Source organism: Nanorana parkeri, unplaced genomic scaffold, assembly GCF_000935625.1.
Source record: "Nanorana parkeri isolate BGI_ZX_2015 unplaced genomic scaffold, ASM93562v1 scaffold779, whole genome shotgun sequence".
Classification (NCBI taxonomy): Eukaryota; Metazoa; Chordata; class Amphibia; order Anura; family Dicroglossidae; genus Nanorana; species Nanorana parkeri.
The window spans coordinates 2,249-19,598 of record NW_017307047.1 but is presented as its reverse complement, the minus strand read 5'-3'; positions in this window follow the sequence as shown (position 1 = coordinate 19,598).

Here is a 17,350-nt window from a genome sequence, read left to right as displayed (position 1 = left end):
ATGGAGAATGGCAGACCTGAGGGCTGCACATACGTGATCTCAGCGACATCGCTGAGATCACTTGTGCAAAACAAGCAGTGGCTTCCCTGCTATACATTTAGCTCTTCTTGCCCAAAGCAAGGCTAAATGGAGAAAACAACTACCCGCCCGGCGCCCGGAACTGCATGTCTCGGGCATCGGGAGATAGGAATTCCACACCCCTGCTGCCCCACTACTGCCTGCTGCCCCAAGGCCGGGCCTTAGTTGGCCTTGTGGGAAATCCAGCCCTGGGCAATATAAATCCTGTATAATAATAATAATAATAACTGTCTCATTTACATACCTACAAAATTCTATAATTATTTTAAAAGAATAAGTCTTTTATTTGGTATATTGTTTATATAAAAACCCCTATAAAAACAAATGACTTACAAAAGCATGATAATGTAGACAAACAAAATCTGTTTTTTAATGTATTTATTTAAATGTTATTTGTAAGATGGCATTATTAGAGCATTACACCTATTGAACTACAGATGAGCACTGCACAGCCTGAAGGTGGCAGTGTTCATCTACAAGCTGATGGTTTCCAGTTTGCATGTAATGTACTGTATATATTACACTAGCAGGGTTATTCACAAACAGGAGAAGAGATTGGAGAAGGCAGGAGAAGTGAACAATCTAGGGCAACATAGCTGAACTGGAAAGTGAGCTGAATTGGAAAATCTTTCCAAATCGGCTATTTTGGCCTAGATGGTTCACTTCTCCTGCCTTCTCCAAACTCTTCACCCTTCTGTGAATAACCCTGTAAATGTTGGCTGGTGGCTCCCAAAGGGGAGAACATTTATAAAAATATCCCCAGCATGGCATATCGTGCTGGCTAATGTTTATATACAGATTCTTTTTTTTTTTTACAAAAAAACTGTAAAATACACCAAAAAATAGGTTAAAAAGTTAAGAAAAACACGTTTCTTTTTTTCATCACACCATGCTCACAAGATGTGTAAAAAAAGTAACATAAATAAAAAAGTGGACGTGAATTTTCCCCCCACATTTCTGTCCCTTGTGTTTTTTTTTTTTTTTTTTACATGTTATTGGCCCATTTTGTTGCCATTTGTGTTTTTTAGATAGTAGGAAAATAATGCAAATAACAACTATTCCTTCTTTACCAGTGAGTGCTTGTATTACTGCCCCTCCTATGAGGCTATGTTCCGAGGGCAGAGGATTTAGGGAGATGGCCTCATAGAAATCTATAAAAAGCTACTTTGCAGGTTCGGCCAGCGCACTAAAATAGAAAAAGTGCACTTATAATTTAAATATGTTTTTATCCAAAAAAGGAAACATGTTTTATGTAACATACCTTATCTTTAGTGGCAGGGGTACCTGAAAGAAATAGAAGAATATTAATTGATTTTAACTTACTTACTTTTATGTCTTTTTATGTACTTTAATGCACTTTTATTTCTTTTTTATTAGATACATTGTACAGTAAAAAAAAACTTTAGAGAAAAATATGAAGATACATATACAATAGAGATATAGATTTTTTTTAGCACAGTATATGTTACTATAGAAAAGCAGGAGGCTATACAACATAAATATTGATAGGAAGGAGGTAGATTCTAGCAAATCATTGCTATCCAAAAAGTTCTCATTGTGTTACCCCCATGCTAGAGGGTGATCACCTATTGTTTTGCTGTACCTGGAATAAAGTAGTATAGAAACTAGATCAGTGATTACATTTCCTTCAATACAAACAATCTCAGATATATCCTACCTCGGAGGCAATATGTGATGAGCACAACGAGAAGCAAAATTATAACACATGTCTGAAACCCAACAATGCTGTAGAGGGTGATCACTGTCATCTGCTGATCTCCATCTGTAACTGAAACTGAAGAGACATGTTAAAGCAGACATCATACAAGGAATATTAAAGTCGACCAAGCATCAGGTATATTTAACTTGTTAAAGTGGACCTTTACACTAAAAATCACATCAGTACGCAGCTCTGCATGCAGATATGAAATCATCTTACATTCACTTGTTAAACAAACATATTTTTCTTACAATTATTGTTTTTCCACTTCCTGGTCTTCTTGGGCATGAGTGATGTAATTATCCCCGAGTGTTGCATTCTGGGAAGCTTACATCAGCAGAGCATTGCTGGGAAATCTCATCTGTAATCTCATGAGATCTCAGGGAAAGGCATTTTCCTCCCCTGAGATGATGTGTTTGGTCACGTGTCCTAGTCACATGTGCCAGAGTTCCAGGATGTAAAGGGAGATGTATTAATCTGCCCTTAGTAAAAATGGCCACTGTCAGAAGAATGGAGAGGAAATGTAAAACAAGGAATGCAAAGAATACAAAGCCGGCAATTATCTAGAAGTATGTGATTGTAGATTGTTATTACTAAACATTTCTAAAGGTGTGTTTGTTTTCATTTAAAAAATATGGGTACAGGTCCTCTTCAAGTACATGCATGCTAAGCGATGTGTCAGTGTAACACTTTCAGGTATTTATCACTAGACATGTGCGATTCGTTTTGTTCCAAATCAAAATTCGGATGATTTTTAAGAAATTCGTACATTAGGACACATCTGAATATCCGAATCCCAATGCATCCGAATGTGTCCGAATCCAAATTTCCATTTCCAAATTTTGGATCCCGTCCAAATTTCATTCAAAAACTAAACTGAATCGGACATGTGACTTTTCTGGGCAATCAGATGTGGTTTTCGGTTTAATGCATCCGAATGGTTCTGAACACGAATTTTCGTGTTCAGTATATACATATATTACTAAAGCTGAGGCTCCTAAACCAGAATGGGATTCGGGTTTGGAAATTCGGATCACGAATGCCATTCGGGTCTAGGAGCCTCAGCTTTAGTATTAATATCTGTATATGGGCTATTCGGCCGAATTTTATAATATACTGCACTTGGAGGTGACGGATTCCCTCCACTCTTTATTTAACTCAGTATGGGAGGGAGGTCCATATCCGGCAGCTGGAAAAGAAGCGTATATTAAACTCATTCCTAAGGAAGGAAAGGACCCCACAGATCCAGGCTCATATAGGCCTATTTCCCTACTAAATGTAGATGCAAAAATCCTGTCAAAAATTGTGGCCACACGCTTGGCAGATATACTGCCCTCCCTGGTACAGCCGGCGCAGGTTGGTTTTGTCAAAGGACGCTCAGGGGTGACCAACATACGCAAGGTCTTGATGGCATTAGAGTTAGCGAGGACCTTCCCATTAGAGGATTCGGCCATAATCACCCTGGATGCCGAAAAAGCGTTCGATAGCATCGACCTGCGTTGGCTGTTTCTGGTATTGACGGAGTTTGGATTCCAGGGGCGAATAGTGTCCTTCCTCAGACAGATGTACACATCACCGATAGCGAGGGTTCTGACACAGGCGGTACTGTCCGGACCCCTCAATTTGACGAAGGGCACACGTCAGGGTTGCCCTCTGTCACCACTGCTCTTCGACCTATCCATTGAACCTCTGGCAGCACATATCCTGAGTTCCTCGGACCTACATGGCATTAAGGTTGGGAAATCCGAACTGCGTATAGCTCTGTTCGCGGATGATATACTACTTTTCACATCTCAACCCAGTGTGGATGTGGAGGCTGTTCGGACACTGTTTGCGCACTTTAAGACCTTTTCAGGTATTCGTATAAACTTTACAAAGAGTGAGATTCTTCCCCTTTCAGGGACAACAATGGTGCAGGGAGAGGGCCCTATGCAGCTCAGAGTAGCCCATTCAGCTATTACTTATCTGGGTCTGAAAATCGGGAAAACGCCATCATCTTTATACTATCTGAATTACCCCCCTTTAATTGACAGGATCATCAAAGAACTAGAAATGTGGGGGAATCTCCCCCTCTCGCTCTTCGGGAGAATACACCTGCTAAAAATGATTAGTTTCGCCAGACTCCTGTACCCCATGCAAAACCTTCCTCTTCTACTGAAGAGTGGCGACATTAAACGACTTATGAGAGCGATGTCGCAATTCGTATGGCAGTCTAAACGGCCAAGGATATCACACAGGAAACTGTGGTTGCCGAAGAGCGAGGGGGGTGCTAACTTCCCGAATATTAAATTGTACAACATTGCGTGCTTGCTCAGGCATGCACTGGATTGGTTGTCGGGTAGCTCTATGTTCTCAAATACAGACCTGGAAGGGGAGCTAGTTGCACCATGGGACTTGAAAGCGATCCTTCATTGTAGGATCCCCATGCTGCCCCCAGGCATTCGACAACATACTTTATACAGGGACACCATCATTGCATGGCGAGAAACACGGAAGGCACTGCAAATGTCTCCGTATATGTCGGTCCACAACCCGTTCTTGGGTAACCCTATGTTCTCACAAGGTGTTGATTACGCTGCTTTCCATAAATGGAGAGATAAAGGGTTATTTAACTGGCGACAATTATTCCATCCACGCACCAGTCAGTCTCTCTCCTTTCAGGAATTATGTCTACAATTTAACTTACGAGGAACAGATTTCCTGCACTTCTTACAACTTAAATCAGCCTGGAAGGAGGATGGGGGTACACCCAAGGAATTCTTCTCATCGTCCTTTTTGGACATTCTCATTAAGGACAGATCATACTCCGTTTCAGCAACGTACCCCAGGCTCCAGACACTATTTCTCAATCCTCTCTCCTCCTCAAATGTGCGAGAATGGGCAAGGGACTTTGATGACCCAGATATGCTGGATAAAATCCTCAGAGGCTATAACACAATCAGGACTATAACTCCTAATGAAGTGTGGAGGGAGACCCAGTTCAAGATCCTTCACAGAGCCTATGTTCCGTTCTTTTGGCCTCCGGACAACGGGGACGTGGCCGCTCCATGGAGACCAACAACATCCATCTGCCCGAAGTGTGGGTGTCCCAGACCCACATTGCATCATTGCTTGTGGAGTTGTCCCTCTATATCCCGCTTCTGGACCCAAACACTCACGTACATCAATTCTGTAATCTCCTGGCAACCGGATATGGATCCGGCCCTTTGTCTATTCGGCTTCCTGGCGCCTTCGGGAGAGGGCCGGCGACCGCCGCGGGGAAAGGGCATGGACTGGGCCCATATAAGCCTTCTGACGGCGAGACGGTGTATAATGAGGCACTGGAACTCTCCACTGGCCCCAACTACAACAGAGGTTACTATGGATCTTAAACTCCTGATGAATAAGGACAAACTGGATGCAGAGATGCATAAAGATACCCGTTCTACGTCTTTCCTATCGCGTTGGAGGTATTTTATTAGTAGTTCTTTTTCTGTAGAGGACATCCACCAAATCATTAAGCCCTTCCGCTACACTAGATGGTACTTGACTAATGACTTGTCGAATGCCTTGGGGGTCCGGCAGCTAGGGCAAGACTGATGGCCTCTCTGAGAGGCAGGTCTTGGCGTAATTTGAGTACTGCTTGATTGCACGGTCTGAATACTTGTTTATAGTGGGAGTACTGTTAGTATTGTTCAGAATGCTCCATCTACTATGCATATGTTCCTTGATGGATTGTTATGGATGGAATTAACCACTGCATGGTATACTTACTACTTTGAAGTGATGACGTTTGTTTTATGGTTGCCGAAGAGCGAGGGGGGTGCTAACTTCCCGAATATTAAATTGTACAACATTGCGTGCTTGCTCAGGCATGCACTGGATTGGTTGTCGGGTAGCTCTATGTTCTCAAATACAGACCTGGAAGGGGAGCTAGTTGCACCATGGGACTTGAAAGCGATCCTTCATTGTAGGATCCCCATGCTGCCCCCAGGCATTCGACAAAATACTTTATACAGGGACACCATCATTGCATGGCGAGAAACACGGAAGGCACTGCAAATGTCTCCGTATATGTCGGTCCACAACCCGTTCTTGGGTAACCCTATGTTCTCACAAGGTGTTGATTACGCTGCTTTCCATAAATGGAGAGATAAAGGGTTATTTAACTGGCGACAATTATTCCATCCACGCACCAGTCAGTCTCTCTCCTTTCAGGAATTATGTCTACAATTTAACTTACCAGGAACAGATTTCCTGCACTTCTTACAACTTAAATCAGCCTGGAAGGAGTATGGGGGTACACCCAAGGAATTCTTCTCATCGTCCTTTTTGGACATTCTCATTAAGGACAGATCATACTCCGTTTCAGCAACGTACCCCAGGCTCCAGACACTATTTCTCAATCCTCTCTCCTCCTCAAATGTGCGAGAATGGGCAAGGGACTTTGATGACCCAGATATGCTGGATAAAATCCTCAGAGGCTATAACACAATCAGGACTATAACTCCTAATGAAGTGTGGAGGGAGACCCAGTTCAAGATCCTTCACAGAGCCTATGTTCCGTTCTTTTGGCCTCCGGACAACGGGGACGTGGCCGCTCCATGGAGACCAACAACATCCATCTGCCCGAAGTGTGGGTGTCCCAGACCCACATTGCATCATTGCTTGTGGAGTTGTCCCTCTATATCCCGCTTCTGGACCCAAACACTCACGTACATCAATTCTGTAATCTCCTGGCAACCGGATATGGATCCGGCCCTTTGTCTATTCGGCTTCCTGGCGCCTTCGGGAGAGGGCCGGCGACCGCCGCGGGGAAAGGGCATGGACTGGGCCCATATAAGCCTTCTGACGGCGAGACGGTGTATAATGAGGCACTGGAACTCTCCACTGGCCCCAACTACAACAGAGGTTACTATGGATCTTAAACTCCTGATGAATAAGGACAAACTGGATGCAGAGATGCATAAAGATACCCGTTCTACGTCTTTCCTATCGCGTTGGAGGTATTTTATTAGTAGTTCTTTTTCTGTAGAGGACATCCACCAAATCATTAAGCCCTTCCGCTACACTAGATGGTACTTGACTAATGACTTGTCGAATGCCTTGGGGGTCCTGCAGCTAGGGCAAGACTGACGGCCTCTCTGAGAGGCAGGTCTTGGCGTAATTTGAATACTGCTTGATTACACGGTCTGAATACTTGTTTATAGTGGGAGTACTGTTAGTATTGTTCAGAATGCTCCATCTACTATGCATATGTTCCTTGATGGATTGTTATGGATGGAATTAACCAATGCGTGGTATACTTACTACTTTGACGTGATGACGTTTGTTTTAAAAATGTAAAGATTGCTAAAAGTTAATAAAACATTTTTGAAAAAAAAATAAAAATATCTGTATATGGTTTTCTGTGGTATTCGCAACGAAAATTCGTAAACTTATCTGAAACTAACGAAAAATCTGATTTCGTCCGAATCCAAAACCTGAACCAAACTAAATTTCGGATCCAAATCCCAAATTCTGAACCGAACCAAATTTTTTCACAGCTTACATGTCTATTTATGACCCCTCACAGAGACCACGGTACTCCCCCTGACAATGCCTTCATCTGCTTTTCTCTCCACAGGAAAGTAATATAGTTTTATAATTAAAACATATGTAAAGCCATATTTATTTTTCTTGTTTTAGATACAGTAAGGAAGGGTTAAAACCATTTTTTTGCTGCCTGAATCCAGTTATTCAGATTTCCCTTCACTTCCTGCCCTGGAGCTGCAACAGGAAGATAGAAGAAATATGGAAAAAGTCAGTAAAATAACCCTCTTAGACAGACAGCTGTCATCAGAATTAATCTCCTCACTGAGGCTTCTGGCCTCATCAAGTATCTATCTATCTATCTATCTATCTATCTATCTATCTATCTATCTATCTATCTATCTATCTAGTCCCAGGTATAGCACCAGCCCTCTATTGGTAAGGCAAATTCCTGGATACCAATCTACAAAAATATCCATATGGATCTAAAGTAGATCTAGAGGCACTCATGGGTCGGAGATAAGTCAAAGCATGAGAATTTTATTGTCAATGTTTTGATGGCACTCTGTCCCTCTTTGTTAATATACTATATTTCATAATATAAAACATCTTCTGCTTTTAAACAGCATCCTGGCCAGCAACTTTTGCAACAGATAAAGCAAAAAGGCAGAGAAACAGAATGCACTAACCTTGTAAAGCACATTCCATAGTTTATTATAGATAAAACATAAATAATACTCACAAACATAGAAACATAGCAAGTTTATAAACATAACATTCTGCTGACCCAGAGGAACTGGAAAGACATCCAAATCACACCCCCAGCAGTGACATGCACCGATCAACAGCAAATACTGTAATGGGTGATACTTTCCTGTGGTCCCTCTACTCTTCCCCTGATGAAAGGGGAAGAGACCCAGAAACACATTTACCTTTAGAGAAGTTGCTGTTCATTGTTGTCTTTCAATGCTGGTGGTGTGATTCCTCGTCAGCAGAGCTTTATACTGGTTCACCTTTCTATGCATGAGCATTATTTATGTTTTATCTATATTAAACAATGGAATGTGTTTCACAAGGTCACCATGCTCTGTTTCTTCATCCTATGGGTCATGGCTACAGCCTGACCTCTGAATCGCAGAAGCAGTGGTACCTCCTGTAGTTACTCTCTAGGCTCCACCCCCTGGACTCTTACCTTGCTGAGCTGGTTGCGCAATCACCTCCAGGATTGTTCCATGTACTGCGCTTATTGTTTTTCCAATATGAATGTGACAGTAGTAGATCCCTGAGTCTTCCTCAGTCAGATTGGCAATAATAACTTCCAATTTGTTGTTATGGAATGTTACCCTGTTGCTGTTATGGTCTTTATCAAGAGACGTGTTCCCACAGCCCTGAGTCCAGCTGACGGAAAAAATGTCTTCTACCGGGGTAACTGAGCAGTTTAGGGCCACCGACTGTCCAATTTCCCCTGTAACGAGCTTCAGCTCTTTTGTTGTCTCAATATTCTGTTCACCTGTTGTGAAAGAAAAGAAAACCATAAACTCAGCCTTCCTCTACCTATGGCCTCAGCTGGAATTACAAGAACTGACCATCTAAGTGACTACTCTAAATAATATTTAAGGATCTCCAGCCAAAACTTTTTTTGAAGCTTAGTTCTGGGCATACATTTTAAAACAAAGATTAAATATATACATGGGGACTAGTTTACCTGTCACAAGATTTGTATTTCTGTCCATTTAATCCGAAGACTTATAAAGCTGGCAGTGCAGGAGACCTGATTTTATTCTGTTACACTTACAGGTCTTGTTCCACCCCCAGCATGTTATTGAACAGTGGAAGGAAGAGCAGCAGACAGATGAGTTCAACTCTCTGTCACTCCCCCCTCCATTAGTATGTTTCATTCTTAACTCACGGTCAATGGTGTGAGCTGGGAGAAATAGTTCTAACACATTGATCCCAGGGATCTGTACTGAAATATCACATTTGACACTTAATTCGGTTTTATTCACTGTAGCAGCTTAGTGATGCACTGGGCTAAAAAACAAATACTGCATGCCAGGAATTTTTTTTGGCCTGGTCTATATCTCCATTACCCTTCCTTTTCATTTTCTCCCTCCCACCTCATCTCCTCTCCCCACCTCATCTCCATACCGCTCCTCCTCATCTCCTCTCTCCCTCCTCATCTTCATAACACCTCCTCCTCTTCATAACCACTCCTCCTCATCTCATCCCCTCTCCTAATCTCCATAACACCCCTCCTACCTCCTCATCTCCTTCCCTCTCCTCCTCACCTCCTTCCCCCTCCTTTACTCCATTACACCTCCTCATCTCCATAACTCCTCGTCCTCATTTCCAAACTTCATCCCCTCTCCTTATCTCCATACCATCTCCTCATCTCCTCCCTCCTCCTCATGTCCATAACCATCTTCCACATCTCCAAAACCTCTCTTTCACATTTCCATAACCCCTCTTCCTCATCTCCTCCCTCCTCCTTATCTCCTCATCTCCATAACCCCTCCTCCTCATCTCCATAACTCCTCCTTCTCATCTCCTCCACTACTTCCCATCTCACCCCACCTTGTGCACAGGCACAGAGAACAGGAAGTTATCAACTCGGAAAATTTCTGAAAGCCCACAGGTATTTTTAGCACGTATTTAACAGACCAAGAGGGAGCAGATAAGAAAAGTTCATTGTTAGGGTTTTCTTACACTTTAAGTGTTCTATAAAAAAAATTTAACTGCTCTAACACCCCTGGGTGTGTTGTAATTTGCTGGGTAACCTGGTTCTCTATGGAAGAAAGGGGAAATATATATATAAAATGTCTATAAATACTGAATACTATCACTAACTCCAGACACTTATCAGAATGCAATGCTCTTTGGTATAATGTGCCTTTGGAGGGAAACTATAATTGTTTTGGGTCAATTTTATTTATGTATTTATTTATTTATTGTTGATACATTTTAAACTGATGTTTTATATCTTGTTTTCCTGTCACCAACATGGCAGCATACGGATGGGTATAGCTCCGCCCCCACCCAATCACAGGACTGGTTATATTATAAATGAAACACGCCTCCCAAGGCCACCATTCTCCTTTTTTTCCTCACTGCTCATACTCTGGCAGTCCATCGGAACATCCTAATTTAGGCTCTGATCAAATATTAAAGGGATCGTCAGTGGGAAAGCCAAGCCATGCCAACACTATGGATGAGGTTTTCAGAGAAATTCTGCAGAACTTCCAAGTAGGCAGCAGTCTTAGTGTTTCATTTGAGGTAGGTCAAGTTTCTATCCTACTCATTGGCATCCCATTGTCTCAAGTTGACAGGATTAGTTAAAATAGTTAAAATAGACTCATTGGAGGCTGAAAGTCTTCCAACAGGATTCTCAAGACAACAGAGAAAACATTCCCTGTGCCAGAGGATCAGGGTGATCAGGGTGATTCTTTGGTTGTGGCTAAGGTCGGTGACCCTGTTTTAACTCTCATCATCACTGTCCCTATCCAGTGATAATGTTAATAATTGATTCTTATGCGCTCAGTTTTGAGAATCACCTCAACAACCTCTTAGTCAAATGAACAACAGGATGATGTTTTTCATAGATTTACAGGGTTATTCACAAAAGGGTGAAGAGTTTGGAGAAGGCAGGAGAAGTGAACAATCTAGGACAACATAGCTGATTTGGAAAAATTCTCCAATTCAGCTCACTTTCCAGTTCAGCTATGTTGTCCTATATTGTTCACTTCTCCTGCTTTCTCCAAACTCTTCACCCTTCTGTGAATAACCCTGTTAGTTTCATAAGGGAGGCAGGAACTGTTTACTGCGGATGTAGGTACCTCCAATCATGAATTCAGTGCTGAACTCCCCAGAATTTCCTGGCAGACACTGTAAGCCGCAAAGCCCTGTACAACAATTAATGTTTTCTTATCCAGCAACTGTTCCTGTGGATCAGCAGCAAGTGGGTTATCCAGATCTCATTCTGATGTTAACCCCTAAGAGCATGAAGTAGAGGATATTTTTATGCTCATGTGCTTCCTTCAGTCCGGATGGTTTTAGGCTCCTAAATAGGACCCACAATTATCCGGGTAGGGTGATAGCAATAATTTTCCAATGACCCATCTGTCCAGGGTTCTCTCTCTTGTAGATTCTGACCCTGCAATATTCTAGTCATCCTAAAAAATTCAGACCTTCTACAGCAGGTGCTGCATCGAAATTAATCCAACATTACCTTGGCTTTCCTGGATTACTCATCTTCAGTCGTTGAGTTTGTGTTGAATGCTAGAGCACCTACTAAAATGTCAAATTCTTCAGTGTGAAATAATAACTTCAAAGACTTTGCAAGCTCAAAGGGTTTTGACTCTCTTCACCTTGCCATGAGAGATATATTGTACTTTCTTCAGGCAGGCAATATGTAGTTGGGTGTCAGTAAGCTCTATCCACATCATCTGAGACACAATGGGCAGCTCATAAGCTGAGAAGCCAGTTCCTAAGGGTTTGTGCAAGAATCCACTCTTCAGGAGAGTAGCTTCATTTTCCCTTGAGCTTTACAAACAGCGATGGATATGTTCTTTCTTCCTCGACTTCGTCTAGATCACACTTACTCAGTATGGACAGTGTCATGTAAAATAGTATTTTTTACAGCAATTCCCTCAGGGAGGAGGCTCTTGGACAGTCAAGCTTAGGCTGCAAACCACCTTATTGCTACCATTTCCCAGACAGGGTAATTCTAGATCTCTCCCAGCTTTATCCAAAGGTTAGAAGATCCTTTCATCTAAATAGGACATCATTGTTACCAATATTCCAGAATAGAGTTTTGTTTAGGCTCATGCCTTAAATGAAGCTGCTATGCTCAGAAAGTACATTGAGGTTACCTCTTCTGTCAGGTCAATCTGTTCGTCTTGCTGGCGGTATCAGAAAAGGGTTCTCTGTGTCCACTTGGTCACATTGCCCGCCCAACATGCTGTCATGTTGGTGTTATTTTCCTTTCCTGACGCAATACATGGCAGCATACGGGACCCTCCCATGGCTTTCACATTGAGTACTGTTATGAGAATCGTGGCCTTGGGAGGCATATTTTCATTTATAGTATAACTGGTCCTGTGATTGGGTGAGGTATACCCATCTGTAAGCTGCCGTCATTGGCATCACTACTTGTTGCCAGTAAGTAGTTTGGCCCCCTTCTCTTGAGCAAACCACTCTAGCTGTTTTAGGTTTGAAGGATGCCTTCACCAGACTGCATGTTTTAGCTCTTTATATAGATGTTCAATAGGATTCAGATCAGGGTTCATAGAAGGCCACTTTAGAACAGTCCAATTATTTGTTCTTAGCCATTCAAGGGGGCTTTCAGCTTGTGTTTTGGGTCACTAGAGTTTAAACAGAAGCCAATGCAGGCACCATATCTAAGGACCAGTAAGCTGCAATAAATTATTTTAATAAATGATTTTGTTTGGGAGGGTGTTAGATATGCATTAACATTTGTCAATGGCTTTGTGATTATTATTATTAAGAAATAACTCATTGGACCCTAATAGGAATGTGGAAAATATGGACATTTTGCTTTCTATAAGAGTCATTCTACAACTCTCTACTAGTAAATTGACCCACACCATTCCTCTTACTATCCCATATACCATTGTTTTTGCAAAAAAAGATATTGTAATTGTTTTATTTGTTGCTTCTTATATGTCAAAACTCTCTAGTAGATGGTAGCTGGAAAACTAAGCATAAAATTCAACTCTGGACTTAACACAGAGAATGCAAAACAGACTTTTTAGAGTGAAGTTTTTACACAGAGTTTATACCTCATACAAAGTAATCTTATTGGAATTCGCTTTCTGAACCCGAACAGACTGTTCACTTAGTAACATAGAAAAATCTCATTGGAAAGTGTATGATCAATTAACTTAGTAAATAGTGTGAAGCTACGTCCATTTATATGCTCAATCATCTGCAAGGAAAATTAAAAAACAGGATTTGTGCTTGTAGTTGATAGCTAAGTGAACATTCACAATGGACAATGAACAGCCGTTATTCTTTTGGTAATTTAACACAATTGACCGCAGTTTATAACAGGCTTGTTTTGCACAGTTGAGTGTAGCTGCCTAGCTGCCCTAGCTGGCTGTATAGAAGGCTACATCAATACACAATACTTCAAATTTCTTCAAATTTCTCAGAATAAATAAATGAATAAAATGTATATAAATTCATAATACATTTCTCTCCAAAATGAAAAACCCAATCCTTACCGGTTAGCAGAAACAGATGGAAACAGATGTATAAAAGCAGCAGAACCTTCATTTTGTTGGTCAAAGCATTAACTTCGGGCTATGGTCTGGTGATTGATATCTTAAAGTTACTTTACATATCTCCTCCCAAAAGCCCAACCCTATCTTTTCTTCTGCGACACATGGAAAGTGTGGTGAAGGTCATAGATCTATGCTCAGCGTGTAATGATATGCAAACTCTACAAAAACATGATATGAATGGCAATGTTTGGATTGCTACATAAAAACACAATGTGAAGACTGAAGGGAAGAAACAAGGTATTAGCTGGTAATCAATATCTAGTGCAAAACAATCCTAATTTAATTCATTTGTTTTTAATGTACAGTTAGTGGCAGAACAATCGCCATAGCGACCCAGGCGGTCGCTATGGAACCAGGGGCACAGGGGGGCCCGGCCAGGACATCCCCCTGATGCTGTGCAGGCCACCTGGGTCACTATGGCATCTCAGGCTTCTGGCTGTCACTGGCGGCTCTGAGGAGGAATGCTCTGCTTTTCAGATCACTGATAACCTGTCAGTGATGTGTGCAGCGCTGCGTTCCTCCTCACAGCCGTTGCTGCGGCACTGACATCCAGCAGCGGAGGAGAAGGAGGAGGCTGGGCCCGGTGATGGCAGTGAAGGAGGAGGTGGGGCCCAGTGATGGAGGAGGCGGGGCCGATGATTGAGGAGGCAGGCCCAGCAACGGAGGAGGCGGGGGCCCGTCAGCTATCGTGGAGGAGGAGAAGGGCCCGGCATCGGCAGTGAAGGAGGAGGCGGAGCCCAGCGATGGAGGAGGCAGGACCCAGCGATTGAGGAGGCGGGGCTCAGCAACAGAGGAGGCAGGGCCCTTCAGCGATCATGGAGGAGGAGGCGGACAGTGGATTAGGACTGACAGGTAAGAAGATTTGATCAGCCCACCTGAGACTCTGGAAAATTTTGCTATGGGGTCCTGTGATTTCTAGTTACACTCCTGTGTACAGTGTTTTGATTTTTAGTCATTGTAGTTACTTATTAATTTAAACAATGGTGCATGGATTTGTTTGGTTGAACAAATATATCATACATATCAACTCACCCAGGAAACTTGGGAGATTTCCATTTGTAATGGTCCTATCCCAGTTCCCTAGTGGTTCAAGCATGTCTTGTAGTGTCTAAGGCTATACACTTCATCTCCCAAAGACTTTTAAGACTTGTATCTGCAGGCAGCTCTAGGACTAAGTGATGTCAATGAAGATAAGAGGAAGTGGGAGAAGCAAATGGCAAGCGGCTCTCATGTACTGCTAAGTAGGCAGGGAGGCATGCTTGGTGGGATGCCATGGCAAGGGTGCTGGGTGACAAAAAGGTGCAGCATTAGGTGCAGTGTCAGGGTTGCAGGGGAGCAGAGAGGTGCAGTGCCAGGGGTGCTGGGAAGCAGAGAGGTGCAGTGCAAAGGGGTGCTAGGAGACAGGCAAGTGCAGTGTCAGGTTGGCAGGGAGGATGCAGAGGCAAGGGTGCTGGGTAACAAAGGGTGAGGAAAACTCTACCTCCAATAGGAGCCTGGCTTACACAGAATCAGACAGATATACAGCAAGTTCTAATTTGTGCAAATTTGATTTGTTCACTCATCCCTAGTCAACATCACAGAATGAATGCTTTCCCTTTGAGGGTCACCTGACAACACTTTAAGCAGCTCCTGGCTCTTAATCCCAGCTGTCATTGCAGACTGGAGGCTCACTGACAAAATAATCCTTTAGCCCTCAAGTGGCACTACAGCCTCTTTGTGGGGCAGCACAGCAGCTTAGTGGTTAGCACTTCTGCCTTGCAGCACTGGTGCAGCACTGGTGCAGCTCCGGTTTCCCAAATACATGCTGGAAGGTTAATTGGCTCCTGTCTAAACTGGCCCTGAGTGCATGTGAGATAGGGACCTTAGATTGTAAGATCCTTGAGGGCAGGGACTGATATAAATGTGCTATATGTAAAGCTCTGTATAAATTTACTGCTCTATATAAATACCTGTAGTAATAATAATAATAATAATAATAATACACATTTAGAACATTTTTATTTATTTTTATTTGATCAGATAGTTGTCTATATATTAACGAAATAACATACAAACAAGCCACTTACCATTTCCCTAGAATCAGATGACCTATGAAGTTACCCAGTGTTTTAATCCCAGGGACATGGATGAAACTATGGGGTCTATTCACGAAGCTGCCGAAGGATCTGGCCGTAGCTTCGGCCGATCCTGCGGCTGGCTTTGGCCCCTGGACCCCTTCGGTTCAGTAGAACCGAAGGGGTGCTGTACGGGCTATTCACAATAGCCGTACAGCTCCCAATCGTGGCTGAGCGGCTATTCCACACTGATCATGCATACTCAATCATGAATTGTGTTTTTAAGTGACTTGAATCTTTAGTTGAATGCAATTCTGATCTGGACACCTATATACCAGCGCCATAGACTCAGACATTCTAACCCTGTGCATCTTATGAACTGTGTATCCCATTGAGTTAATATAATCGGTGGAAACTTCACATTTATGGTGAATTCTCCATTTGTATACCAGAAACTTATATGTGAATACCCTGAGCGAACCATAAGTAGTTACCCACAACTGAGATCCAAGTGAGTTAACCCTTAGTTGTTACACCAGAGGACAAACAACATTTAACCAGGGAGGCCTGAAGGCAGACAGCTATTGAACAAGTGCTCAACAGATGAGGGTCCAGTAGACAGCTAAAAAAACACATTATTTTTCATGGGTCAGCACCACTGACCAGCCAGCAAATTAGCAACCATCAGATGGACTAAGGACTAGGGATGCACCGATATCGATACTAGTATCGATATTTGTGCCGATACCGAATATTTGGGTGAGTACTCCTACTCGCCCAAATGCGCCAATGCCTAGCCCTATACGTGAGCTTCCAGTAACAGAAAGCTGAGCAGTGAGTCATTACACGCTACCCGGCTTCCTGATTGGCCAGGAAGCCGGCTTAATGCTTTCTTGTTACCGGGTGGCGAGGGAGCATGGAGACGGCTGCTCTGATAATCGGGAAGCAGGTCATTCTGCTATATTTTTAAACCACAAGATATTAAAAGAACGGCTACAAGAGTCTGACCAAGGTGTTAAAGGAAGCTGTGGATGTCCAGCTAGAATGGCACCACTTACCTGTGTCAATGTGAAATGTGCAATAGACTTTTTCCTTTCTGTGGTTCAGAGACACTCCATATAAATGGCTAATAAGGAATAATGTTTATGTAAATATATATCAAATAAAAACTCTTTTATTTACAACTTGTAACTAGTTTTACCTGTTTCCTTGTTAAATCTGAACTCTAAGTAGATAGACAAGACACAAATGAATGCAGTTCTGTATTCAATAATTCATAAATAAATGTGACCGGGTGTGCAGCAGTGCAAGGATCGTGTTGATAGCAAGTGATAGTGCCACTCTGCCAGTCTGCTGCTTCACTTATTCTCCAGTCTGACACTGGGGGCAAGGATAAGACCTGTAAGCAGTGGCGTAACCAGGGCCATCCCTATAATGAGGCAGCCAGAGGTGCTTGCATCAGGTGGCATCCCTCTGGGGAGTGACTGGGTGGTGGAAAAGTGGCAGGGGGGCAGCCACAGCATTCCATACCTTGCTTTCTGCAAAGTCCACTGACGTTACAGTTGCCATGAGCTGGGCGGGGACGCTCTGGCTTGCATTCTACCTAGGCCCTGGCAACTAGTGATGTCTGGATGGGTTGCCATACAGAGCCACTGACAGCTTGTCCAACAACAAATCAGCCATGC